The sequence below is a fragment of the Pinus tabuliformis genome, chromosome 4_1 (genome assembly GCF_031772625.1).
Source record: "Pinus tabuliformis cultivar Carrire ecotype Pingquan chromosome 4_1, CPIR1, whole genome shotgun sequence".
In the NCBI taxonomy this organism is placed as follows: Eukaryota; Viridiplantae; Streptophyta; class Pinopsida; order Pinales; family Pinaceae; genus Pinus; species Pinus tabuliformis.
The window spans coordinates 478,476,315-478,496,463 of record NC_142303.1 but is presented as its reverse complement, the minus strand read 5'-3'; positions in this window follow the sequence as shown (position 1 = coordinate 478,496,463).

The following is a 20,149-nucleotide window of genomic DNA, read 5'->3' as shown; positions in this document are numbered from 1 at the left end:
AGCGTGCCCATGATCAATGAATACCACAAAGAAAAGCTCTTTAATAAGTGGGATGCACAGATCAGGAAAGCAGAACAAGTGGCAGAAGAAGCAGCCACTACGGAAAACAATGTCATCGACTGTGTTAATGAAAATTTACACAGGCCAAATCTCATATCAGAGACCACTCCAGGATTTCTAGCAAATGTGTAGCATCTACAAACAATCTGGAGACAAAAGGCTCAAGAAAGAGCAGAGTCCATCAAAAGGTTAACCAAGTTCAATTGGGATTCTTACTGGTATTACTTGGTTAAACCACATAGTCAGTGCATGACTCTGAAATGTCTCACTAATTCTGCCGAGAAGATGGCACCAGCACTTATCAATTTTCATTTTTGCAGGATAGCTAAAGTTGGAGGTCGGCCAGCCAACTCTCCTCAAGCCAATGTTGGATGCTTGCAACTACAAAGATTAGATACAGAGATAGTTAATTGCCAATTTTACTTTTAGATTCAGTTTTAGTTTTAGTTTTTCTATATTTTTGCCTGAAATAAGGACAGTCATTTAAACCGCCTCCTATATTTTTTTAATAAACTATTTTTAGATTTAGCTAGTAGTATTTAAACCCTTCTCATGCATTTAGAGAAGGGTCCTAAAATTTATCAAAAACTTGTCCTCAGAACATGCACTTCTGCACCCTCCGAGGAGGTTTTGATGAATGGATGGAACAAGGTTTATTGACATGTGTTTAATATCTGCTATTGAAATTGCACTTTTGTACTCTTAGTAGATGTTGAACTAAGAAGAGATAAATCATTATTGCTAGAGCTCATGAGTAGAACTCGTTATAAATGCTACATTTATCTCTTAACAAATTTTGCTTATGTGTTATGGTGATATTCATGTTTAGTTATTTATGTATGAATGCTTGAATGCTTGAGTTATCATTTGGCACTTCTGTACAATGATAGCCATTTATTTATGCTTAATATGTGAGTGACTTATTATGCAATATGTTTTTCACAATTATTTGGCTAACTTCTTATACAAAACAGTTCATCTTTATTGAATTATTTTCTTATAGAAATTGAATGATCTTTATTACCAATTGTTGTAGAAACTATTTTTGATCGCATAATTGAAATATTAAATCCCAGTTTAGTTCTAGAATTAGATATTTCTGTTCATTAGAATGAAATTGCATGTTGTTAAATTAGATTTAGAATAAAAGCATTTTACTTAGAAGTTATTAGGAAGGAAATATCAATTCTCAACACACACACATAGATTGGGAAACTGGTCCCATATCCCCAGTTGGACCCACTACACCAAACGGAAAAGGAGCTGCTAACCAAGGTCTGGACCGGGTGGGTATCCCCCTTGTTGCAGACCCGATTTTCGGGGCTTCAACAAGTTACGAAATCATTACTCAACTGATAAATTTAATAAGGGTGGGAACTAAGAGATATATAGTTGTCATGCATCATTATATTAAATAATTCTACAAATATGAGTAATGGAAATTTTAAGGAAATCTACAGTTTATAGATCAACTCAAGTCTTGAGGAGGTTGTTCAGCATCACCCATCTAAGCAAAATGACTTGCGCAGGTCGTGGCTAGGTTATTTGAATTAGAAATAATATTCGATCAAGCTATATCTTTTGATTGAGCTAATAGCTCAGTCGAGCCCTAACTCTTGATCAAGCTATTAACTTAGGTTAGAAAACGGCTCAATTAAGAGTTTGTTTAAATGCTTGATCGAACAATTCTTAAGTGCCTCAACAACTTGATCAAGCTCTTAAAAATTAGCTGATCGAGCACTTAAAATTGCTCAATCAAGCATATGTTTTTCAGTAAAACATTCCCTCCTTTCACTAAAGAGTGTAACCCAATTCTATGTTTTGACCAACTTTAGGTTTTGAGACTTTATAGTTATTTCAAGTGTAGGGGGACTATTTCATACCACATTAAATTCTTCTAGAGAGAAATCTAAGGCGTAGTTCCTTCATTGCCAGCATTAGATAGACATAAATGTAACATTTTTTATACCATATTAATAGAGAATTAGGCTAACCAAAAAAAACATAATTTTATATCAACTTTATATATAGGGACATAAATAAATTGAATGTAAATTATCCTTATATTTTTACTTTTGCAGTATGAACTAAATATATAACTCCTTCATGTTTGAATCTGTACTTTGAATAAAATATTTGAACATGCCTCTTAACTAATATTTTAATATCAATTTCATGCTTATATATATATATATATATATATATATAGAGAGAGAGAGAGAGAGAGAGAGATCACCATAAATAAAATACTATAGTACCCACCTAATGTAAAATACTTTTATATCAACTTGATAAGTGGTTTCTAACTCAGAGTATCTTCAATGCCTACTATGGAATCGACATGTAATATTTTATAATAATATTAATAATAATAAAAAATCAACGTGTGTACAAACACTCACAGAGTGTGTGTGACTTCCTATTTCATAAATACACGTTTTCTAATCCCTAATATGAGGGAGAATTCTATCTAAATATATTCCATTCTCAACTATGTAAATATTATATAAAGCAACTAAAAATTAAATTTCTTATAGAATTCGATCTAAATATATCTCATTCTCAACTATGTATATATTATAAAGCAACTAAAAATTAAATTTCTTATGGTTATAATTTTTTATTGGTGTGTTGCTCAAAATAAAAGAGATGTGGAATTATTTTTATGGTCAACTAGGAATTGACAAGTGGCACGCATACACACATATGACAAACATAGATCCATCTTAAGCTTGGATCTATCAAGTGTTGGGGGGAATCAAAGCTCTTGAGGTGAAAACCTTTTTCAAACTTTGTACTCTAAAAAAAGGTTTACACCTTAAAGAGATTTGATCCCTCTATGTTCTTGATAAATCTAAGCTTAAAATGGATCTATGCTAGTTATAATATAATTATTACTATATTATATGTATATATATAAAATAACATTTTACTATTATATTAATTAAATATTACATGTATATTAATAATGGAATACTAATAAGAAAAAATAAAGAGAAAAAATTAAAAGAAACTAAAAAATGAAAATTATATATATATGTGTGTGTGTGTGTGTGGAAAAAACAAAATTTAAATATTGTTTCTTCTAATCAATACATACATAAATATTGTTTCTTTTAATGAATATGTTAGCGCTTGGAATTCACCTAGGCTGAGATAGACAAACTCTCAAGGCTACATCAAACCATTTCACCTCGTAGCTAGCCCTACGAGGTATGAGAAGGCTCTCTCGGGTCAGATTTGATAGATCTTTCAATAGGATTAGGCTGACCAATTAAGAATAAAGATTTTAGGCTAGTAAATTGATAAGGGGTTTGATTTGATGATTTGTGGGGGTTTTGGTGGCAATTGGTGGAAGTGCAATTCAAAGTGCGGGGATTGAGCACAGTTTTCACAGGGGGATCTAAGGGGCAAGGTAGGAATGAGTGCTGATGTCTTAATCTGAGATGGATGATCAGAGATGATAGAGGAGAAGCTAAAGAGGTCAAACACACAATTCGAATCCTCTCTAGACAGTAGAAAACATTAAAATTGAACAAACTAAAAAGCTGAGCATGTCAAAACATGAGTTCAAACTTTACCACTTCATCTGTCCAATTTAGAAGCATAAGAGAGATGTGAAACACATAAACAAACTTACAAGAACATGTAGAGAACACACCATCAACAATCAGATCCACAAGAATCCTCAAAGATGTCTGTAAAACCCTGGCTTTCCTTGCCTTCAATTGCAGAAATAGATGCACAATATACAATAAAGCTTCCTTACACAAGAGTCCAACCATGAAAATGAGAAGGAGAGAGCATAATATAGACCATCTAGACCATCTAACTCCTTTCTCCACCTCTAGGGGCCGAGCTCAGCTTCCTAGGAGCAGTTTGAACTAATTCTAAACTAAGAACTAGAAAATAGGCAGCCAAACAACTTGCCTCTATTACTTAGCTAACTCATCCATGCATTAATTTTTCACTTTTTACATCATGGAAGCTTCTAGAAGGGTAAAGAGAGATAAAATCTATCAAAGTGCCATGAAAATATTACATTTATCCATCATCTACAAGTAAAAATAGTCAACCATAGTCAAAACAGTGTTTTTTGACCAAAAATGTGAATTCTGGCAAATCTGGAAGTTCTGGTCGCGCCCCTTCATAGCTGTTTTTGAGTGGGTTCCACTGGTCCAAATCAGGTGCAAGATGGCTCATTGGAAAGCTTGGCCTGTCTACTTTCCATCCCAAGTGGAATTTCTGAATTTGGTGTTGATTTGACCCCTACAAAACCATTTCTCCCAAGGTCACTTTCTGCAACTCAAAATGTGGGCAGAAAGTCATTTTTTTGATGTATTTTGAGCTTTTGGAGGCTCAAAACTCAAAACCAGGCTTCTCCCAAGCATTGGTAATTTTTCTTTTTGCATGCCCTTTCCAAAAATGCCAAGTTTTCAAAATTCCGAGCAGTCCTCCAAAATGGTCTCACCCGGGGTGAGACCAAACCGTGGGCAAAACCTGTAATTTTACCAAAAATTTGCAAAATGCTCCAAAATTCTCAAAATTTTCAGATTTTGATGCTAGATCAAGGCTAATGAGTACCATGATGAGTGAGGGATGCCTCAGCCAAGATACGGGGATTTTTCCTTTTCTTTTTCCTCATGAGAGCCTCGTTCAACCGCCGTTGAAGGATCTTCATCCTTGCTTTGTAAACATGCATTCTGGCCCAATAATGTGTTTTCATGTTGCGTAGCAGCTCTTTGTCATGATTTTCCTTCTCTAAAAGCCTTTGCTGTGTCTCAACCTCCGTTGAAGAAGACCGGTCATCACCTTGCTCATTAGTCTCATTGGTTGACCTGATGTTATTGAGCAAGGTGGAATCAACAAGTCAAAATGACCGTTGCCCTGCCTGCAAAATGCTGTGAAGTATGTTGTTTTCAAGGGGAAACATCATGAGGGATATGTTAGGGGAGGGAATTTACATATAGGAAAGGGAAAAATATATATAAGCAGGGAATTTTGAAGGAAAACATCACATAATGCTAAACATGTCATTCCATCTCTCACCATTTGCAAATCAATACTTTATTTAGGGAAACTGTGTTATGATCACCAAGGGAAAGGACAATATAAATTTTCATGATGGAGGGAATGAGAGCATTGATCATAGGGATATAAGGTAACATCAATAATGAACAATCAACAGGCTGCTCTTTTAATTTTGTCTTTGAATGTACTTTACTCTGTTTTTCCAACATTTTAAAATGACTTTGGATGCTAAGGGAAAAAGAGGTTTTGCTTGTATTGATCATAGGGGAGGGGAAGGGTTTATATGACAGATTTTGAAAGGGAAAAGAGATGAATGGCATGAAAGGGATTTAGGGAGATAGATGGAGAAAGGAAATTAGATTTTGGGACTAGGAAATACATTAACAATCCTTTGCCAACCATACTCTATAACAGCAGGTCTTTAAACAATACTTGCAGCTTCATGAATGCTTTTTGTCATAGGGGTTTTGTCATAGGGGAAATAAAGCTTCATTTACATGTTGACAAAAGGGAAGAGGGATTTCAATTGCACTGGGATTTTTAGGGAAAGGATAAGCAATTGAATTAGGGTTTTAATGAAGGGAAGGGTAGGAAAACAGAGTTTGAGGTTAGGGAAATATACCATGTTCTTATGCAAACCTTACCACAGCAAAATGTTCATTTTGACAACATGTACAGCTGTATATTGTTAACTTTGTCAACACAGCCACCTAGTTACCTTGCCTCTGATTTTTACACAGCAATATGTCTCTTTTGCTCTTGTCTTGTCTAGGCTATGCATAGTGATATTACTCTGTTTTTTGTGATATTCATATGCATGCATTTGCCATCATATTCCTTTTTCTTTTCACAATGTTTCTTTTTCATTTTGCTGTGTTTTTTTATACATAAATTTGCTGTGTGACAAAGTGTTAGGGTTTGAGTAGGATGCATGGGAGAAATTAGGATTTGAAATAGGGTTTAGGAGGGGTTAGGGTTTTTAGGAAATTGGGATGGGGTCTAGCATTAATTTTCAAATGAGATCAATGAAAATGACACTCTAACACATGTGAATTTATAATGGGAAACTAATGGAAGGGAATAAAGGAAAAATTACCTTGAAAAACAAACAATACAACCTAACATAAGCTTGCAAAGACATCAAGTCACTTAACCTATTTTTCATTAATTTATTGCATGATAAAATGACCATAACCCTCCTTATTCATCCATGGCATGATTATAAACATCATAAGGGAAGCATACCTTGAAGAAATCCGAGCAAATTTGAAAGAAAATTGAAGTTTGGGTGAGTTTTTGTGAAGGCAGACCAAATGGTCGCGCACCACCCTGGAATGGTCGCGCACCATTGGAATGGTCGCGCCCGTGTATTTTAACACAGCGCACTGCCCTCCGTTTGGTCGCGCACCACCCAGGTGGTCACGCACCTCCCCAGAATGGTCGCGCACCACTCCAAGCCCTGAAACTGTAGAAACTTTGCTAAAATCGCCTTTCAATCTCTCTTACTCGTATTCTCTTGCCTTTAAATGCATTATGATGACCTCCAAGGAGGGAATTTACCTTTATAAGCTCATATTTAAACAAATTTAACTCAAAAACTCACTTTATAATGTCTTGACTTTTGCATTTCTCTTTAACACTGTTTTAGAGTCTTTTTGTCCTGAAATGAGCCTTTTGACGCGTTTGACTCCGTTCTTTTTGCAGGTTGACCATCTGATGGACTGTGGCGAAGGAACCAGGGCTGTTGCCGGCACTTTTGCAAACTTTTGAAAATTTCTTTATTTTTACAAATTTGACATGACCTTGGACTTAAAAATTTTAAATCCAAGGCATAAAATGAGCTGTAGCTGATGAAAATAATAATGAAACATATGTACATACCTCCTTCTGGCTTGTTGGGCACTCACTGAACTTGAACTCATGACCTTGCAGTGATTTTGACTCAGAATCCTAGACCTAAGACCTGGGACCTCAAGACAAAAATAAAAACAAACATGACTCAATTTCATTGTGGTATGACCTGATCCAGCAAAGCCAAGAAGGGAACAAAGACCATCTCCTCCATTCAGTGTTATGGCATGCCTAGTGGGATGCAAAACTGACACTGATGAGACACCTATAAATGCATATGCAAAGAGTTATTGATCACTGATGGAGGGCTCAAGACCGACACTAACAGAATACATATGTATATATTCATTTTTTTAGTTGCATCATATTAATAATTAATACATACAAAATAGTATGAATAGATCCAATTATTGTAATTGTGTCATTATCTAATTTTTAATTGATAATTGTTCACATAAATTTAATTTTAATAGTTATTAAATTTCTTTTAGTTTACTCATTGATAATGTTTACCCCATCATATTAATTTTAACTATTCATTAAAGAAATTTTTTAATCCCAACTTTTAATTGTGGCACTCTACAACCTAATATAAGAAAGATGTTGTAATGTATACATTAAAAAAAGAAAAATAATAATAATAAAAAAAAATTTAAAAATTGTTAATAACAAAAAATAAATAATTTTTGTGCTAATACCCTCATATTCCAGAGATTTTGTTTTACATTAAAATAAATAAAATAGTAACAATATTAAAAATATAAAAAATATTAATAACAAAATAAAGTCTTTCAATATGATGAAAAGAAATTATTTCAATGTCCCCTATAAATAAAACAATTAAATGTCCATCTTAAATAACATAGACATAGTAATTGAGTAAAAAATTCTAATTTTGACTTCTACTTTTTAGTATGAGAGAGATGTGTAATTCCTTCACTAATTAACATGGAGATTAAACGTGACAACTAAAATAACATTGATATTACGATACACTATGAAGGAGATGTGAAATCCATTCCATGCCATAGAGTTTACATGTGATATTTAAATTACAAATACCAAGGACAAAAATAATCAATGTCAATAATAAATAAAATATTTCATTTTTTGTATTAAGTAACATAATTTTATATCAACTTTATATAGAGAGATAAATAAATGGAATGTAAAAATCTCTTATACTTTTACTTTTACAATAATAGTTCAATTTCCATATAAGTAATATAATTTTATATATTGAGACATAAAGAAATTGAATGTAAAAAAATTCTTCTATTTTTTGTTTTGCAATATGAGCTATCTATGTAACTCCATATTTCAATGTGTATTTTGAACAAAATATTTGAACATCCATGTTAACTAGTATTTTAATATCAATTTCCTACTTATATATAGAGAGAAAAAAATCAATGTTTACTATAAATAAAATATTGGAGAACCAAATTTATGTAAAATAATTTTATATCGACTTGATAATTGGTTTTTAATTCAAAGTGTGAGGAAGATGTGTAATTTCCATCAACATTTAAAATGGAGTTGACATCTAATTTTTTACAATAATTTTAATAACAAACAAAAAATCCTCCTGTTCACTTGTGTGTGACTTCGTGTGTGACATCCTATTCCATAGATACATGCTTTTTTATCCCCAATGAGGGAGAACTCTATCTATATAAAGTTCATTGTCAACTATGTATATATTTTATAAAGTAAAATCTGACCCCAATTTGAACTTAGTTTTTTTCTCTTTGGGCTTCCCCTGTCCTATGATTTTCTCAAATGCTCTTATGATAAAAAATCATTTCTTTAAATCTTCATATTTACCTTACATAAAATATATTGCTATAATAATCATTGCAACTTATAAAAAAATCGTTGTTATATTAAAGAAAAATTAAAATCTTAATTTTGAATTAATAATTACAATTATTATAATAATAAATTAAATTAAATTAAATTAAAACTAATTAATAGCTAAAATTAAATAATAAATTACAAAATTTCACTATAAATAAAAAAATAAATTAATAATTAAAATTTTAAAAAAAATTTGAATAAACAGTTAAACATTCTATAAATAAAAATTAATTAAACAAAATTAAATTAACTAAATTGCCATTTAAATTAACAAAATAAAAAATAAATAAATAAAAAATATTAAATATTAAAAACCAATTAATTAATCAAAATATATTTAATAAACATATAGCCTACCTCCCTCACCTCTTTATATTACAATCCATAAAATCAACGCTGATGCATAAAGGTATGTAAAGTGTAGTGGGTGGGAGTGGGTGTATGTAAAGTGTATTGGGTGGGAGTGGGTGGAGTGGGTGTGGGTAGGGGTACGAGTGGGGCATTATATGTGATCACTCGTGATAAAAAATCGAATATGGAAACATCATCTAAAACTAAATTTCGGCTAAATTTACACCATCATGTTTCTTCCAACGGCTAGGCTGGTGTAGAGCTTAACTTGCCCACGTTCTGTGGGCTAATCATACGATGGATAATACAAGAGCTTCTAATTTGTTTTTATGAATTTATAGGTTTTGAATTATAATATATAGTATGTATTATTGGATGAAATATATATATATATATATATATATATATTAAAATTAGGATATTATATATTCATATAATATATTAACTATATGAAATATATAAACCATATAAATTATAATATTTCGAACATATATATAATTGAAATATTACTAAAATAAAATGTTTGGAAAATTTATTTGAAATCTATATCAAAATAGAAATAAATGTAGAATTTATAATCGAATTTTATTTTAAATTTGAAAATGAAAATATATATACATTTTAGAGGTTTTTTATTTTAACTCAAAATTTTTATTTCTAATGGCTAGATGAAGAAATTGTGTAGTTGTCAATTTAATAGGAGAAGAGCGTTGAGATTTCATGGCAAGTTTTATAGAAATGTAAGCATTCAACATTTAAAAAGGAAAACCATATTGGATCATATATTACATTAAACGTCTTAGAAAATACATTCACATTAAATACATAATTTATAACCTATGTTTTATATAGTGGAAAAAAATTACTAGATCTCACCTAAGGTAAAAATAGAATTTCATTAATAATGTATGTGAGATAATATTATGAGGAGAACATTATAAAATGTAAGTTTATGGTTTAATTTCATTTATTATAATGTTTTATATTAGAAAATTAATGTATATATTTTCTTTTAATGCATGAAATATTATTGAAAGATTTTTTAACATGGAGAATTTGAATTTGAGCAAGAGTTCATTTAAATGATGAAATATGTATTACATTTAGTCAAAATAATTATTATTGATGTAATTTCATTCGGGAAGTCACGGAAACTAAATGGGAAACGAATTCCCATAAATATAAAGAGAATGTAAGTGTTTCTTTTGGGAGCTTTTTGACAAGTTAGAGGATGGTAGCTATGAGGCTAAATGGTTATTAACTGTTACAACCATTTTGTTATGCTACAAATGGTTTCCTTCATGGTCACACTCAAGTTTTATTAATAATATTATAATTTATTTCTTCTATTTTCTTCTATTTTTTTCTATTTAATTTCAATTTTATGCACTGATTCGTTTTTCCAGAATGGTTTCTTCACTTGATTATGTATTATTCTTGAACCCATTAAATGATTTTAAATAATTTCCCATACTTGATATTTATGGTTTTACAATCATATTTTGAGTTTATTTGTTGCATGTTTAATTTAATATTTAGGGTTATGTGCACCATAATTTCAAATGCCATAAAAACCAAGTCTTTAAATTTTATTTCTTTGTAATTTTATTCTTTTTCTTCACTACTTTGGTGAAATTATTAGTCATTATTTGACTTGTTCATATTGTCTAATGTTTCACACATTACATTTAGTTAATATTTCTTCAATATTTATTATTAGAAATTATTAAATTAAATTAATATAATTATTATGTAGGTTAAATAATAATAATACTTGATGTTATGTTATTTAAACCACATAGTTCAACTAGATGTATTTAACACTAGTGTGCTTTAATTTTATTCTTTTCTTTACTTTTAATTGTATTCCTCACTAGCGCATGGAGGAGCTCCAACAAAGAATTGTCCAACAAGGTATCATAGATCATTTGAAGGAGAAGGAAATAGATCTTCAAAAATGGTGGGAGGAAAGAGCCAAGCATGAGGAAAAGCTTTGGAAGCAAAAATCTAGGGTTCATTGGCTCAAATATGGTGAAAGCAATTCCACATTCTTCCACCATTCCATGATCCAACATTGGAAAACCAACAGAATTCTAAGCCTCAGAACTATGGATGGGAGAATGGCCAACACCCATGAGGATGTCTCGGAGGAGATAAATAGCTTCCACAACAAACTCCTAGAGGTGCTCCATATAGATAGGACCTAGGACATCAGAGAAAATACCAGTAACATCCCCACCATCCTTAATTAGGATCATAACAAGATGCTCCTCAGAGGGGTTTCAATGCAAGAAGTGGAGGAATTTGTGATGGCCATTCCCTTGAGTAAAGCTCTAAGGCCTGATGATTCCAACATTGACATCTTTAAAACTTGTTGATCCTTCATCAAAGAGGAGGTGCATACCCTGGTGGAGGACTCTCGGATCCATAAAAATGTTCTTGGGGCATTTAATGCCATGTTCCTCACTCTAATTCCCAATGAGGAAGGAAAAAATCTCTAGATCGATTTATACCAATAGACCTCTATAATGTAATCTACAAGATCATCTCAAAGGTGTTAGAAAACAAGATTAATGTTGTATTACCCATTCTAATCTCGGACAACCAAGTAGGGTATGTGGAAGGAAGACAAATTCTTGATAGTATTATCCTCTCTAATGAAACTATTCACTTTCTCCAAACCCTCAAATGACTTGGAATGATGATACAATTGAATATGTCGAAATCCTTCAACAAAATTAATTGGGAATATATGCATGAAATCCTCAAAGCCTTTGGATTCCACAAGGACTGCATTGATTATATCATGGCTCTGGCTTAGGTGCTTTCTTCTCTATATTTCTCAATGGTTCTCCCACCAATCCCTTTACGCCCTCAAGAGCCATCAAGCAAGGAGATCCTTTGTCCCCCTTCCTCTTTGTCATCATAGCCAAGGGATTAAGTAGATTTCTCCAAACTGCCAGCATCAATATCATCCTCACTGGTCTTAAGCTTATTGACTCTGCCCCAACCTCCAATCATCAAAAATTCATTGATGACAACCTTTTGATGTGTATCCCAAATGCTTATGGAGTTGTTTCCTTCAAACTTTCTCTCAGGATTTTCTCTAAGACGTTTGGAACCTCAATTAACCTTGAAAAGTTGAAAATTGACTTATTTAACACCCACTTGGCTATTCAAGGAAATATAACTAGAATCTTGGGATTTCAAATATGCTCCTCCCCTCAAGATACTTGAGGTTCCCCTCACTAATAAATCGTATAGGAAACTAAATTATGAGGAGATTCTCAACATATTGTGCAAGAAAATCTCTAATTGAACCTTTAGATCCCTCGATTTGGCTAGGAGGCTTATCTTAGTTAAATGTATTCTTCAAACCATGCCTCACTATCTATTCCCGGCTCTAGCTTTCCCAAAATCGCTCACAGATGCCATCTGTAGCATCCAAAGAATATTCCTCTAGAGAGGCTCAGATACAAAGAAGAAATGGGCCATAGTGGGGTGGAATCTGCTCTACAAACCAAAGAACTTAGGTGGACTCGACCTCAGAGATACAGAACTTTAGGGAAAGTTCTTGTGGGCCAAAACCTAGTGGAGGTGGTTGGACAAACTAGGTATGCCGCGGGGCTAGATTTGGAAAGGAAAATACGCTCCCAATCACTCCAACAGGGACCTCATCATGATCTCAATTCAAGCCCAAGGCTCGATAATATGGAACTAGGTATGGAGGAATAAAAATATTATTGATTGAGGGGCACAACTTCTGGGATATTTGTAACAAGGAAAATGCCCTCTTTTGGGAGGACACCTAGCAACAACTTCTAATCCTCGACACTCCTAGAGCTCGATGGAGAGAATGGTCGGATATGCAGGAGTGGTATCCCTTATCCGAACATCTAGACTAGAAATTTTTTTATCAACTCCTCAGGGATCAGAAAATCTAGGTACACCAAGGGGAAGACAAGCTGCGATGGGGAAAAAAATCGATCGAGCATTTCAACCTCAAGGAGGCTTATGGCTACATAGCTAATCATGATCAGTCGAAACAACATCAAAGATGGAAAATCCTCTGGGGGACGTAGTGATGGCCCAAAACCATCATCTTCCTCTAGTTGGTCGTGCACAGTAAAATTCTTGCATGGGACAATATTTAGTGAAAAGGCTTCATAGGACCCTCTTGATGTCCTCTCTGTGAATCATAGGAAGAGACCACAAACCATCTTTTGAACACCTGCGACTACACCAACAAGCTCAGAGAATGGGTAGATGAAACATTTAAGACAATAGATAAAGACTGGGCCTCAATCCATACCACTCTCGACAATTAGCACTCGAGCATATCCCCCCACCCAATAGTCAACCGAGCATGGAATCTCATCCCAAGAACTCTCTGTTGAGCTATCTCAAAGGAACGCAACAGAATAAAATTTAAGAATGTAAAAAATTGAGGGAAAACCTTCATACCATTATCAAACAAAGCATCTATGAAATTGCTTCCATATCAAAACTTCCTCATGTCCAAGTCCCTCTGTCCCGTGGACTAGCGTATTCTCCATCTCCGATATTTGTACAACCTTTTCCAGGCCACACCTATCCCTTTAACTAGCTCCCCCAAAGCTACTGACCATTGGTCCCCCCCCGGAGAACAATTTGATAAAATTAAATTATGATGGCGTAACGAGAGGTAACCCAGGTGTAACGGGATTTGGTGGTGTCTTCAGAAATTCCAATGGGAGATTTAATGGGTTTACTTCGATAAATTATGGATTGCCACCAATAACGCAATGAAGCTTGATTTTATGGAGCATGGTCTCGCTATCAAAAAAGAGAAGTGCTTTAGCATCCTGATTATGGAAGGATACTCGATGCTAGCAACTCACGTTTCCCTTAAGCTCCAGCAAGGCTCTGTGGTCATCAAGGTAATAGACAACTAGAGACTGACCATAACTCTTCATCGTATCCAACAACACATTAGGGACATTAGTGGGCTCCACTTTTTGGTGGTCAGAAGGAAGGAAAATGGAGTGGGGATAGGCTTTCCAACAAGGGCACAACTAGTGGTGAAAGGATGCAATCCCTTGCATGTAGGGAGATAAGGGAAGGCCTCCTTAGACGTAAGTGTGAGGCAATTTATGCCAAGGACAATAAATGTAACAACAATAATTATTCTTCCACAGTACATCAGATCTCTAAGGCTCCAATGGTACATTCTCGATAATTTTATGTCATGAACCTTGCCTCTTGTATCAAATCCAATTATTATCCCATTGGACCTAGGATTTCAATCATGTTTCTAGGTAGAGATTTCCGCTCTATCCACCCAAGCACCTGTAAAATATCCTACATCGTTACGAATTCTTAGTAGATGGATCTAGCAAGAATTCATGGTTTTATTATCACCACCTTCCTCCTTGACCTCCTCATCTCCAGACTCTCCTATGAATACACTAGGACTGCATATCTTGCCCAGCATTCCCTTCGTTCTCGGTCCCTCTTTTTCAATCCCTTCTGTGCCCCTGGTTTGTGTCCCCTGCTCAGCTCAACCTACAACTCTTCTCTCACCTCGTTCATAAGTATGTCCTCTCAGCAAGGCAATCCTCCCTCTACTAGTCGTCACAGATGTAGGAATAGGGAAAGGTGGAATAAATCCAGAATGCGATCGAGAACTAGAGATGAGGTGATGTCTAGCGAGCTTCCCTCAATTACATCAACATTGTCCCCCCAGAGACTCGCGCACACATCTTAGAGATGGAGAATAAAGCCAAATTTATATGGTGCATAACTAACAATGAGGACATAAATGCTCATTTTGAGTGGATTCTTGATCCATGGTTCACTAGGGCCAGGGAAAATTTGTACAACTGCACCATCAAGCTTTCTTAGCAATTGAAAATAATTCTTGGCTTAGCGCTGCAGGAAAATAGTTAAGCCAACAAAACCTTGAAGGATAAGTTGGAAAAGCTTAATGACAAGTTTACGGTGTATGTGGAAACTTTCCACCACATGTGTTTCATCACTAAGGACTCCCCACACTACGCCCTACTGAAAAGAAGGATGATGACAATGCAGGCTAGACATGAAAGCATGGCCATCATCAAACAGGAGACATGAGGTGCTTTGACCAACCACCCTACTTTCGAGTACGCCCATGCTAGAGGAATACCAGAGAAACTAATTTTGTTGGAAGAGGACCCCACGAATTGATTAACATGGTGCATTATGAATCCCTTTGGTCTTGGTTTTGTGCCCTATGGGCAAGTCATTTTTGGTTTTTCTTACACTTTGTAGAAAATCAAGTGACATACAAGAGTAAGGATCACTATGTAAAGGATGTAATTATCACTAATTTTGTTAAAGTCCCTGGTTCTACCAATTTTTCCACCTATTTTGTAACAAACACGACCAATGCTCGTTGGTCCATAGCTTGAATGAAATTTATGTTTTGTAAAAGTAGAAACCCCAAGATGGAACACATGTTTTGTAAAAGCAGAAGCCCCAAGATGGAACACATGTTTTGTAAAGGAAGAAATCCCAGGAAGGCATTTTTTTTCCATTGATCAGGTCTCAAATCCAACCAACCAAAAAAGTTGGAAAGGAATTGTAATATTTAGTTTCATATAATGTAAAACAACTCCTTCTTACTTACAAAAAATAAAAAATAAAAAATAAAAAATTGCTAACCTGTGTGAATTATGATATATATTAATTTACATCATTTGTCATTAATGAAGTTTTAATTTAATAAGTTTTCATGAGTTATGTACCTGCCATCTCTTTTTCGCAAAAAAAAATATTTTATTTAAAACACTCTCTATTCAACAATCTTGCCCCTTTATTTGTTTAATTAGAAAAAATATTAAATTTGCATTATTTTACAATGATTATTTAATTCACATTATTATCACAGAATACCCCTCGTGGTGAAAGGAAGGCCAGTCCTTTTCACCTAGAGCGGGAGGATCTCAGATCCCTAGTGAATGTGTTCTCAGGTTGTCCTCAGTTACCGGGACAACTTGGTAACCAAAAATATATATGTATATATCAAATGTTGAGAAGAATCAAAGTTCTTGAAGTGCAAAAATTTTCTCAATTATATATATATATAATCTTAATCTCAGATCTATCAAGGGTTAAGAAGAATCAAAATTCTTGAAGAGTAAACTTTTTCTCAAACTTTACATTCTAAAAAAAAATTGGAAACTTAAGAGATTTTATCATTATAAACACTTCATAAATCAAATCTTAAAATAGATCTATATTGATTATTAACAAAATTACATTATTAAAATAGTTAATATAAACCCATTTTACGTTATTTTATAACTTTTATATATCAATAAATGCCATTATAAGTACAAAAGAATATCATTTTAAATCAAACATAAATAAATAAATATATAGGTAGATAGATAATACTTATCAACTAATATTGATTTTAAAATATTTATTCATATATATAAAATGACATTGATAATACTTATCCATTGATATTGAGTTTAAATTTTTTATTTTTATAGATTAAAAATAAGAAAATTATAAAAATATAGCATTCAATTATAGCACAATAATTACAAATAAGATGAATACATAAAGCTTTCACATAATAATTTAATTTTTTTTATCTTAAAAATAAAGATATCACAAAATAATTTTAAACCGTTATTTTTCCTTCTAAAGTTAGTTTTAATTACTTTAGTTTTCTTTAATATATAATTAATTTTTTAGTACATAATATAAAATAAATAGTAATTAATTAATTTTATAATTTAAATTTTATATATTAATTATTTTTATTTTAAATTTATAAAACTAACACGTGAATATTTAAGTAATTGTCTTCTCATTTAATTATCTAAAATAAATAATAATTAATTATTTTTATTTTTATTTTTATTATAATAATTCAATTCGAAATGTATTATTATTATCTGTGTGTTATTATTATTATTTGTGTGTACGTTAAGATATGTTTAATTTAATCAAAATTGGATTTATAAGTATTTATAGTGAATATTTGAGTGATTATGGAGGATGTAATTTTCTTCATCAGAGTACCTTAATCATCCAAACCAACTAGTTCTCAAATGTCACTGAAAAAACAGACTCCATAACTTAAAAATCATTAAAGCCACAATCAAAACTAGCCTACAACATTGCCCATGGACCCACCCAAAGATAGCTAACATATTTTCCAAGAAACATCGACACCAACATTCTAAAATCTATGAATGGTTTGCCCAGAACACATATAACCAAATCAAATTTTCGTGACCCATTTCTGAGACAAACAACCAGGAGATAAATGTCGTGATTGGTGATAGAGCATACAACAAAGGGACAAAAGAGATGACACATGCCCAACAAGATGGGCCAAGAACAACCACACATATTGCCATGCAAACAAGAAGGCCACCAAGGATACCAAGAATCCATACTATCCAACCAAAAGACCTCAGACAAAACTATCAAGTTGCACCTCCACCCACAAAGTGCTCTAATCATTCTAAGAAGAAGAAATATTGATTGAAGCCCTTACACTAGAACCAGTGAGACCCAACATATCCCCCCCATCTGATTCACATGCACTGTGACTTTCTATATGAACCAACAAAAAGTCAATTCTCTCCAAACAAGACCATTGGTTCCTGAGCGTTCTTTTTACATCTTCCAGGGATGTAAAGACAATATACTTCTCCACTTGTTTATCCCTCCAGACTAGGCCTAACAAGGTCTTCATTTTACAATGAAGGGACACTATGTTTAGGTATTGTTTCCTCCTTCACTTGTTGTGCCCAGGATCTGGAACCCAACCTAACATATCCTCCATGAGCTCTGAATCAAAGAGGGACTATCTTTCGACCCCCACCTGTGTCTCTAGATTCGAAATTTCTCTACGTGTTTCCAGCAAAAAAATGTTGAAAAAATGGAAGTCGAGGCATGAGCGAAACCCTGGCACCACGTTTCCCTTTCTGGACTCGGTCATCCCCTCCCCATCTACTCCTCACCCTCTGCCTCAATGAAATAGATGAATTAGGAGCAAGCTTCCAACAACTTCTATGAATGCCTCTACTTGCAAAAGAACATAAGAACAGACAAGACCCGATAGCTAGCAATACCAAGGAACCAACATATTAAATCATCATAGAAACTCCATATGCTAGATCCCGACACCATAGATGACACACCAGTTAGGACAGAAGGAGCGACTACCTCCTCCCCAAACTTTTCACCATTAACCATTAAGCCCAAAATAATCAACGAAAGGACTAGTATACTGCAAGACATAGTGAAGAAAATCCACACTCGAAATTTCTCTACCCAAAGTTGGACCCATATAAGACCACCAAATCCTACTGAGTCAATATAATATTAAAATTAAATAATATATAATTAATCTCTGAATTCAGGCTTCTGTGATCCATATTGAATGCTAAGAAAAAGTTTTCGGTAGTAATCACATCGGAAATTTTTTTCCCCTATTTAAATTGGTGCCAAGATCTGCCTCTTCATCTTAATCATTAAATTTTGCAGTCAAAATAACATAAATAATCAAGATAATGGCACTTAATTACAACAATATGAAAAATTAGAAAGAACGTTTTATTTTTTATTTTAATTTATTTTCAAGTAAGAGTAATGATATAATAAATAATTATTAATTTAATCTATATCTATATCTATATCAATATCTATAGAAAAATTCTTTTAGCTGCTACCAAGCTCAGCTTTTTCACCTATGGGATCATCCACATAAGTGATCAGTTCCTCTGTGTCATTCTCTTCTTCATCCAGGATCAGCACATCATTATCAACCTTGACATCAGTAGTGTTGTTGACCGCAACACCCCCAACCCAAAAAACTTCCTTTATGACCCCAATAGTTGTTGTTTCCACCTTAATTTCGATGTTGTCGACCTTCTGTTGAACACTCAATACATTTATTCACAAGCCTTCCATGGTATTCTTCAGTAGTTCCAAATCGTTTCCCATTCTAGATAATTGGGCATAAATAAAAACCATATTTTCATTCATTTCCTTGACGATATCCTTTACTACTTGTTTACAGGAACTCTCTATCAAGTTATCAACGCTTTTGTGCCCTGAACCATGGCCAAACTCCAAGCTAACAAGCCCTAAACCTCCACCACTTACATTTCATGCGGAGTACATATTTGCAGCAATACGCCTCTGAAGAATAACAATCTTTTGGTTAACTGGCCATAGCCAACTGAGATATATAATAGCCTGATCAATCCCTACATCCCCCCCGATCTTGTCCTTCATAAATGCAAGATGATTCAGAGTCTTGTCAATGCCAATTCCTTCCATATTTCCCACCGCCAGAAATAACCAGGATCGTAATACGATGGTACCTTCTTCCCCAGGAGGAGTAGATATATTATATATTCTGGTGACTAATCGAAGCTTCAACACCCACCTGTCCTCGTACATGATTTTCCTTCTAGCGGCACTATAACTATGCCTTAACTCACCACCTACTGACCCTGCAACCAAGGCACTGCAAAGGAACCTCAAAAATTTGGCCTTCTTAACTACCATCTTGCGAAGGAACCTCAAGGAGTTGGCCTTCTTAACTACCATCTTAATACTCTGACGACTTGTACCAACATAATACAATTCCAACCTGTTGCAAATGTTTATTGGATGTGACATGAAGAGTTGTTTTTATTTATGAAAATTTGACCTTGTTCTAATAACACCCCCGCACTGGCCTGACCATCCGCCATATGGTTATTGGCACGCAACATGTGGAACAAATAAACATTTTCAATTTTTTTTAGCAAATAAATAATCCTTACCATGATTGAGGAGGTTTCATCATCTAGGAGAATGATGTTCTCGAGGAGCTTTACACATTTTTGTATGATCATCGTGGAATCGCCAACTATGGATAGAGTTTTGATACCATTGGCCAAAGTTATCTTGAAACCCTGCCAAAGAGAAAGGACTTTCGCTTGATTATTCTTCATAATTC